The following is a 10,728-nucleotide window of genomic DNA, read 5'->3' on the forward strand; positions in this document are numbered from 1 at the left end:
TCCCTTTTAATTATTGTGACTTTTGACTGTGTTTTCTCTGATGAAGGATGAGACAATGATGGTGGTGCACACCAAGTTCAAGGCCAGCCTCAGCAACTCAGTGAGGCCTTAAGAAACTGAGTGAGACCCTGTCTTTAAATAAAAAATTTAAAACTCTGGGGATGTGGCTTAGTGGTTAAGTGTCACTGAATTCAATCCCCAGTACCAAAACAGAAATGAAGAGAAATGACCAACGCATACCATCTAGGCAAGGACAGTAGCCTAGGGAATAGTAGATAGTAGATAGTAGTCTTTGTAGGATTCACATACGTTTGTACTCAGAGAGTTACAAAAAAGGGGAAAAAAACTATTTCATTTGAATAACTTTATTTTGAGGTCTTTAAAAATATTCTAACAGAGAAATCAAAAGAAATTCTCAAATCTTTAAAGGGATTATATTCTAAAAACAAAATACCATACAACAGTGTAAAAGAATGAACTGTTTGTAATGAACTATTGATATTGAAAAGCAAGAGATGGACTACGTTTATTGGCAGATGACATGATTGTGTTTACAGAAAATCCTAAAGACTCTACAAGTAGCTATACAAACTAACGAGTGAATTTATCAAGATCACAGGATATGAGAGCAATAACAAGAATCATACTGAGGCCATCGTAATGCGTTAACTCAGACGTGTATAAATAGGCAACCCTTTCTGCTGAATTTTCTAATAATGAGTGCATTTATTGAATTTTTGTGAACATTATCGAGTAGTGCTTACTGTATGCCAACCTTAGTATTAATTGCTGGAAATACATATATGTGCAAGATAAAAATCTCTGATTTCCAGAATTTCTTGGACTAGTCAAGGAGCCAGATATTTAAATACGCAATTCAAAAGGAGGGGCAGTGCGGTGAGCAGCTGGAGTAGAGCTTTGGCATAATTAGACCCTCGTTTAAATCTCAGTCTCCAAATTTTCTGATTGGTTTCCACAATTCTCTTGACTATATAGACCTCTCTTTGAAAAATAGTAGCAATGATTCCTGTTATTTTGGGCATTGTAGAAATTTGTAAAATATTAGAGAAATATGTTGAACATTAATGGCAAGTGCTTGATAAATTACAGGTCTTCCGGGTCTTTGGCTATGATGGTGATTTCAGAACTGTGCACAAACTGTGGTGCAGATGGATTAGGAAGTGCCAGCCCCACCTGAGGGAACTCTTCACAAACGAGTGACCTGTGGTCTGCTTTCCAAAGGTCCCTATGCCTAGCAACAAGGACAGTAGCCCCAGGTCATTATAATTGGGAAAATGATTTAGCTCCCCCTTTTCATTCTTTTTAGCTATTTGATTTTTAGTTCCTGACAATCTGGCTGGTTCATGAAACAGAAGAACTTGGGAAGATTGTTTTTAAATGGCCTTATAATCACCTCCATCCAAGCATTTTCTAATAGACCATTTTACTAATCTAATAACAGGAAACATATTGAGCATTTATGTGTTACAATGAACAAATGAATGAACCTCTCCACGATCTTGTGACATAATAATTACTATTATTAAACCCATTTTGCTTTTGAGATCAGCTGGGGCACATAAAGAGTAAGTATCTTGCTAAAGATCCCAAAGCTAGAAAGTCAGCAAGTGATCAAGTTAATATTTTAACCCACACCTGCCTGACTCCAAAGCCCATATATTAACCAGTTCTATAACCCACATGCTATAACACCCAGGGTTGATATCTACCTTCTTTGTTCACCTCTATTACTGTATTGGTATATTTCCAATGGCATCTCACGCTTACTAATACCTATCTTCAGCACAATGTCGTAAACATCCTAAGGTTCTAGAAGGATTACCTCTTGTTCATTTTGTAGCCTTTTCACAGCTACTATAGTTTCTCCTTCTATATAATTGGAACTGCAGAGTTGTTATTTGAATTAAATCAAGGTGAACTGACTTCCTTCTAATGGACATTTTGCTATCTGTGTTACTATAGCACTTTGATAATTCAAGTCTACATCTCTTAGATTCCAGATGTCAAGGAACCATACATGTGACAGCTCAGACAAAATCATGACAGACTGACTTCCCAGTAGCCAACAACATGAGTAATTCCCACATAACCAATTTAAGTGAGAGTGAATTTGGGGGTGCCATTATAACTCAGTATGACAAATCTTGAGATTCGGGAAATTTAGAGAGTCGGGGCAAGGTCTGGGTGTGGCTGGAAGACCACAGATAGGTGGGACAGGAGAAGAACCTCTCAAGAGACAGTTCATTGAGTCATTCCAGAACAGGAACACCAAGCTCTTCAAAGATATTGAGTAGAATGTAGTTTTGGCTGCTTGTACAGCATTGCATAATAATGATTTTTAAATCTCTTTCCTTGTAAAGGGAGCTAATTTCTGTCAAATGGATCAAGAAAGACATCTGTGAAGAATTGCCTCTGTGAAATTTTTATTAAGCTGAATACAGGAAACTTAATCAGAAGCTTAAAGTAAAAATCAACATTTCTCCCTGTTGACCTTTGTTGCTGAACTAGACGGCACAGGATCTCTACATCTCCAGTGGCTGTACAGATGCTGGTTGAAAGAATTCATGAGTAAATGTTACTGCTAATGTTAGCGCTTGCTGTGCCTCTCCCTTGGACTAGGGAGGAGGACTTTGCTATGGACAAGCCAATGGGCTCCTCCTATGTATCACTTAGACCTTGAGATTGAAAGGATAGAGAGCAGAAATAGGACAAATGGGAATTTATCCATTCTTTTATTTCTACTCTGCTCTTTGTGCAGAGAATTCTTTTATAGTGGGGACACGGATGGAAGTCAGATGCTCTGTTTCCCCAAGTCCTCCTGGAAGAACAAGTGAAGAGCTGTGATCTCCAGGAGGCAAACTCAAGGTCATAGTCAGTCTGCAAGAATCCAAGAATATTGTAGAATTTGAACAACACTCCACTAACATTTATTGAGTCTCAGTTACTTATCAGGTATATATTTTGATTAAGGCAAAAATAAATAAAAACAAACAAAATATCACAAAACATTGAATTAGGTTTTTTTATTAGTCTCATATTACAAATAAGGAAGCAAGTATCAAAATTTCAGTAGCTTTTCCTGTGACAGTGGCAAGATCAAGATTCCAGCCTATATTTGTCTGAAAATTATAGGAATGGGTTTCTGTTAAGATTATATTTCAAATTCTAACAATGAATTACTATAAGGTCCCAAGAAAGCTTTGGGAAAAAATAACATTTTTTTTTTCAGCTTAAAATATGGGTGTATCTACCTTCTTCATAGATGGGCTTCCTTGATAAATTCAATAGACTATGATAAGTAACTCTACAGCCTCTAATCTGCTTTTTTATTTAATTATAAAAACACCTATAATAGGGGCTAGGGCTGGGGCTCAGTGGTAGAGCACTCAGTTGGCAGAGTGAGGCACTGGGTTTGATCATTGGCACTACATAAAAAATAAAATAAAGGTATTATGTCCACCTACAACTAAAAAAAATACATATTAAAATGCCTTTAATATTTAAGTTAATGCCTTCATACTTTAGATTGAATTTATTAAATATCAGTGGTATATTTTATTTATTTTTTAAAATTTATATATAACAGGGGGATGCATTACAATTCTTATTACATATATAGAGCAAGGCTGATTCATAGTAGGGAGAGGGAGCATGGGAGGAATAGATGAACTCTACATAGGGCAGATCGGTAGGAGGGGAAGGGAGGGGGCATGGGGTAGTTAATGATGGTTGAATGTGATGATGATCATTATTATCCAAAGTAGATGTATGAAGACACGATTTGATGTGAATATACTATGTGTACAATCAGTGGCATATTCTAAGGGTTAATCTTCCTACTTCGTCCTTTTCAATGGTGGGTGTTGAACCCAGGGCCTTGTGCTTGCTAAGCAAGTGTTCTACCACTGATGGTCATTCATTATTTCTATTGTTGGCATGATATTTCAATCCTCACCTAACTATCACTCTGTTGTTGATCACTATACGTGTCGTTTCTTTTTTTTATTCTTGCTAATGAGTAATGCTGTAATAAACTTTTTTTTTCATGTAGGTGGTATTGAATTTTACCTTTAAAATAAATTTTGGGGGTGAATCTTTATGATTGTTTTTTTTTCTCTTTCCACGTTTTTATTGGTGCATTTACAGTTGTAGATAACAATGTATCTTATAATTCTTGTAAGTATAAATTATCTTGTTGTCTAGAATGTAAATTCATCAAAGGCAAAGAAATTATCCCACATAAGTTTGCATCCCCAGCACCTAGCAGAGAATTTGGCCGTTAAGCAGTGTTTGATAAAATATCAGGCTGAATTTATTGAAACTATAGGATTGTCATCAGAATGATGGGCATTATAAAAACTTTTTTTCCTTTCCAACAATGGAAGTGAGTTGGCACGTCCACTCCATACTCCACAGTTATTCTTCCCTCTGACAGCTTTTGTCTGTAGGCAGGAGACTGAACTGATGGTTGGGGCCTCTGTGAGTTATAAACCCTATAAGGTATGGCACAGTATGGGGAAACAAGTGACTTTACTTTTTCTTTTTCTTTTTTTTTTTTTTGAGACAGAATCTAACTATGTTGTCCAGGCTGGCTTCATAGTCACAATCCTTCTGCTTCTAAGTGTCTGGAATTAGAGGTGCCCCACTGACTTTTGAAGGAACCTTCCACTGAATCAGAAAAGCCAGACTCTGCCCTGTGCAGCATTGCCAACAGGATCTGCTGTCTGCTTTGGTTCTTATTTTATTCTTATCTTCAAGCATTATTGCTACCTATACGAATGTTAACATGCTACCAGAGGCCTGACTCTGGGGGAACAACACATCAAGTCATGCCACTTGCCCCCAAGACAAAACAGAAAAGATAATGGCGAAAAGCATGAAAGGACTTTTAACCAGTGTAGCTACACCCAGAAAACAAGGAGACCCATGACCTTAGACCTGTCTTCCAAGGGCAGACAATAATTTTGAGGTTTTGTAGAAAATGGAATGAGATCAAGTTCTAGGGGTTCGCATAGCTGCAGGCTTTTCACAACTGTCAAGGCAGGGATCTGGATGGATCAGATGTGGTCTGATCTTTCATCATCTCAGAGTTGGTCAGGCAGAAACTTGTCATTGATAAGAAAGTTGCTGTTGATAAGAAAGTTGCAGTTGAGGTTGCTGTGGGGTAGGTTTAACTTGCCCCAAGATATTTATTCATCAGACCTGTTGTTCATGGAATCTAGGTGGCACAACATGGAGGCAGAAATGCCAAGTCTTTAATCCTGTCACCTAGTGGACATTGGTGGGCAAAATTAAAAAGAAAGTTCTTGTTACAAGGAAATCAAAGTAGAAGGTCAGAGTTGCGGCAAGTAGCCAAATACTCATTTCTTTCCTGCTACCCTTTATCTGTTTCGTGTTTCTTGCAGAAGAGGAATGTGAGGGATTTACGGAGAAAATAAATGAAGGGCCAAAAAAGATAAGTCTTGGTATAAATAGATGAGTTGGTCTTGCACAAACCATCTATCACATATCTGGTAGAAGGCAGATAGTAACATGAGGGGCAGGTAGAAAAATTTATATGGATGCCAGTAAGACTAACCTTGGAATCGCCTAACACTTTTGGGAAACTAGTTGCACTATTTTGTGACTGTTTTTGGATCTAGGAAATTTAGCTACTACAAGAAAGCAAAGAAAACATGTTTTAAAGATGTTATGATCTGGAAAAATCATTTTTTTAACTGTAACTTACCTTGCACCCCCATCTTGTCTTCCAGAGAATGACCAGTCTTACAAGATTTAAATAAGCCCTCAACAAAGTTGAAGGAAGTTAACACTCAGGGACTCTTCATAAAAAAGAAAGGTAGTTCCTCTATTCATTCCATTCCCATCCCCCATTATGGTTCAGCATCCACTTATCAGAGAAAACATTTTGGTTTTTGGGATTTGCTTACTTTGCTTAGCATGATATTTTCCAACTCCATCCATTTACCTGCAAATATCATTATTTTATTCTCTTTTAATGTTGAGTAATATTCCATTGTGTATATGTACCAGTTTCTTTATCCATTCATCTTTTGAAGGGCATTTAGTTTGGTTCCATAATTTAGCTATTGTGAATTGTGCTGCTCTAAACATCGATGTGGCTGTATCACTGTATTATGCTGTTTTTAAGTCCTTTGGGTGAAAAAATGTGCTCCATTTGTGTACAATGAATCAAAGAACATTCTGCTGTCATGTATAACTGATTAGAACAACAACAACAACAAACCAGTCAGTGATTGTAGACTTGTAGGAGAGTATTCTTGATTTTTGTTAACTGTACTTTTGTGTCCTGAGACAAGATTAATATGATTAAAATTTTATTTATATGTAAAAAAGAAAAAAAGAAAGGTAGGAGGAAACAGAGGGAGTCAAGGACAGTTGGAGGAGAGTGACTGAGAGGGGAAGGGAGCTCAGATGGAATATTGGTAAAGCCCAAGAGGGAATTTAGATAGACAGCCACTGACCAAGGAGGTTCATGAAGCCCGTAACTCCTTCGCTCCCCATTTCTTACAAAGTCTTTAATGAATCCCATGATGTTCACAGAGGCTTTTAATCAATGGATTTATTGTAGTGATTAGGAAAATTAAAAAGTGGATACTCTTTGATATATGCATGGCCCTGGACAAAACGGGAAGCTATATATGGGGGTCCCTCATACTTCACCCCTAGAGTTGCTGAATAATGAGATTACCCCCGATATATAAAATATTAGGGAAAGATACTTCATCAGATTTGTGTTCAGAGGCTTATACTCACAAAGAAGGATATGGGTGGAAGCATAAATAACTCTAATAAATTAAGGAATAATTAAAGGTAATTAATGTGTTTAGTGAACATCTCCAACTTGGAGGACCAGGGTGCAGATCCCTGGCACCTGCCTCAGGGCCTCTGTCTGGGTGCGGGGTCCTGGCCAGCATGATTGTAGGTCTGTCCCACGATGCAGTTATAGAGTCCTGGGCTGAGTTATATAGGACAGAATAAAGAACGATTCAGATTTTTGTTTATATTTTATTTTTACCTTTGACCAAAATAATACCTAATCATGCAATAAAGACATGATTGTAAGAGCAAGTGAAAGTGTCGAGATACAGGAAAATTGCTGTAAAGGGGGAAAGAGGTGAGGGTGGTTGTTTGTTGTTCATGGATCATGGCCAGTTCCTTCTTTTTTGTTAGTGATTCTTATAACTGTTGCGCTGTTATAAACTGGAATAATGTCTACTGGTCAGGATGACTCATTGAAAAGATGATGGGAAACTGGTCAACAAACTACAGCAACTTTTGGATAATAGGTCACTTCATATTTTCTGGCATAAGCTATTCTTCTTCCGTTGCTCCTAGGATTTCACCTGGACATCCCTCTTCTGCTTTATTGCATCAAGGAAAGTTGGGCTCTATTCTGATTTTTTAAGGGTCTTACAGGAAGCAAGCCTATGAATCAAAGACTCAACGGAGTGACCTAATTGCTAGTCTAGGCTTCCTGCCACTGGCACCTCACCAAACCATTCACTCCTTCAGAAGATTTCTTTTCAGAAATTGAGAGCACTAATTATTTGCAGCTGTTGCTGCGCTTGCTGTGACAACCTGAAGGGCTCACCCGAGCCATCTGGCAGACCCACCAGAGAATCCTGTGGAAGTCAAAGATGGGGCATATGGAAATTATAGGAGGAGATTCCTCAGAGGAATCAGAAAAATCTCAATAGGATTATATATTTTGCTTAAAAGCAGGGAACTCTGGATCTGTTCGCTTTAGAGAGAAAGTACCAGCAGGGAGTTATAGACCATAATTAAAGTAATGATCAGTGAAGAGGATGAAGGGAGAGAGGACGAGTCACCACTCTGAGACTGGCATCTGGGAAAGCAGTGGCTTGTGGCTGGCAGGTTGGAAGTGGAGCATAACCCAGCCCCTTGGATAGTTCAGGAACAACCATAGTGAGTGGAAATGTTACACCTGGTAGCAATCTCAAGATGGGAATGGATCAGGACTGACCTGGAAGGAAGTGAGATCCTACTGGGGACTGACCAGGTGGAGCATCACCTGTAGGGCATTCAACCAAAACCCCCAGGAATGGGCACCCTTCAACCTAGAAAGACCTGGAAATACTATTCCTTCAACCCTTTCTAAACAGAGACTGAAGAATCATTTTGAAAAGTTAGGAAGTTGGGAGAGATGTCTTTTTTGTTTTATTTTTATTTTTTTGAGTCCAAACTATTCCATCAATGTCTCAAAGAGTCATAGTCAATAATTTTTAAGACATCAAAGAGTTTTCCTGCATTTTTGAAAACCTATGCATATTGAAAAATACAACTTTTACAGTTCATGTCAAGATACATTATTCTAGTCACTCAGAGAATAGCTAGAGTTAAATCATTCTAGGTTCTTGAATGGCAAAGAATATCCTTAAATTAGGATGCCTAGGGAAATTTACTATGATAGAATGTTCCCCAAAGAGTTCATGTGTTAGTGCAACAACGTTCAGAGGTGAAAAGATTGAAATATGAGAGCTGTAGTGGATTAATCCATTTGATGAATTAATTCTAGTGAATTGCTGGTACTAGAGGCCAGTGAGTGTCTCTGGAGAAGTAGACCACTGCAGGTGTGGTCTTGGACTATATCTGTGCACGATCCTTCTGCTCTCTTACTCTGTGCTTGCTGGCTGCCATGAACTGGGCTGTTTCTTCCACTACACCTTCTTCTGTCACCTCAGGCCCAAAGCAATGGAATCTGCCATCCATGGATTAAGACCTCTGAAACTCTGAGTCCAAAGTAAACTTTTCCTCCTCTAGTTTGTTCTTGTCATGTCTTTTGGTCCCAGTGACACAACGCTGACTAACACCTTTACACTGTGTTTTTCACAAGTTGCATTACATAAGCCATCTTTCATAAAATAGAAGACAATGTGACAGTTCACCTTGCCTCTTTGGGTTAATGATTACAGAGTGGAGGTGGGGGAACTATTCTCTATCACACATCAAACTGTGCCTTGGGTTTACAAACTGGGCTGACTTTTGAATCTACTACTATTTTCCCTCAAGAGGCCCTCCCCTCTCTTCCCATCAGGGACAGACATTCTGAGGTCCTGGCCCCTTAATAGAGCTACCCCAGATGCTCTATCATTCCTGTTAAAAGGAATGAGTAAATTCAACAATGTGACTGACGAAGATTTAAGTGTTCACCCTCTCTGTCCAATTTGAGTGGTAATAAAAATCATTAAGCCTCATTAAAAATATAAGCAATTTCTCAGACAAAATCATTATAAGGTATCAAAATTTCTCTTCAAGCCCACATCAAGGGAAAAGTTTTCTGGAAAGCCAATTGAATGATTTATCTGTTGGTAGAAAGACTTAAAGTGAAAGAAGAGAGCATAAACTCTGATTTGTAGATAGGGTAAGGAAATTTTAAAAATGTAGTCTAAAATCATCAGACTCAGAACTGAGGATCTTGCTCAGTGATATAGCATGTGCTTGGCATGATCAAGGCCCTGATAGTAAATAAATAAATAATCAAACTCTTCAAGGGATCAAAGATTATAGTTTATTAGATTGCTTCTAGGGTTGATAGATAGACATGGGGTTCACAAAAGGATTGCTTAAACTCATTAAAATCTATCAAGTAAAATTCCAATTTCTGTTCAGATACAGCCACTGATCACATTAGATCATTAACTTTTGCTTCAGCTTAGAACTGGAACTAATTTTTTTTCTCATATGTAACCTGAATATTATTTTGTACCTTTCCATGATCTGCATTTTTAAATATTAACAAATGTTCCATTAACAAATAGAGGATGACATTTTCAAAAAAGCAAGGAACTCAATAATTACAACTACAATATCAATCTTTAGCATGACCCCTTGAGTGAAATTGATAAGTGAGATGTCATATCTTGACTTTAAACTTTGGGAAAAACAGCTTCTGACCAATTCAATAGACAGAAAATTAGAAGCAGACTACAGTAGGCTTTTGACTACCAGATAATTTATTTCTATACTCATAAAACAATGCATAGAAACAAAAATAAAGTTTGGAAGCAAATCCAAATAATACTGTAACACTTAAAAATATATACACACTATATGGTACTGTAACACTTAAAAATATAAATATACTATATTTGCATATTTAGTAAAAAATAAACAAAATCACCACATGAAGTTATATAGATATTGTTTTGTTCTATAGAATCTTTGAAGACATTCTGCTATACTATGAACTAGAACGGAGCTGTGAATTCCTAATCTTCTTGGTGGTCTCTCATAAGCTTTTGTAAGCTATTGAAAGCTGCCTCTGTAGATAGTGAGGCTATTGTATGAAAAGCCTTATAATAAAGTAGTTCAAAAGAAGCCTTTACCAATCACCAGTTGTGTGAATTTATGTGAATTATTTAATCACCCTGTGCCAGCCAAACCTATTAATGCAGATAAAACACTTAGAACAATACTAGCTCTATAATGAATACTAATGAAAGTCAACTTCCACTATCATTGTTTTTTTTTTTTTTTTTTTTTTTTGGTACCAGGAATTGGACCCAGGGGCACTCAACCACTGAGCCACATCCCCAGCCCTTTTGTAAAAATATTTATCTAGAGACAGGGTCTCTCTGAATTGCTTAGTACCTCTCTTAAGTTGCTGGTCCTGGCTTTGAACTTGCAATCCTCATGCCTTAGCCTCGAGCCACTGGGATTGCA

This window comes from Urocitellus parryii, chromosome 9 (genome assembly GCF_045843805.1).
Source record: "Urocitellus parryii isolate mUroPar1 chromosome 9, mUroPar1.hap1, whole genome shotgun sequence".
In the NCBI taxonomy this organism is placed as follows: Eukaryota; Metazoa; Chordata; class Mammalia; order Rodentia; family Sciuridae; genus Urocitellus; species Urocitellus parryii.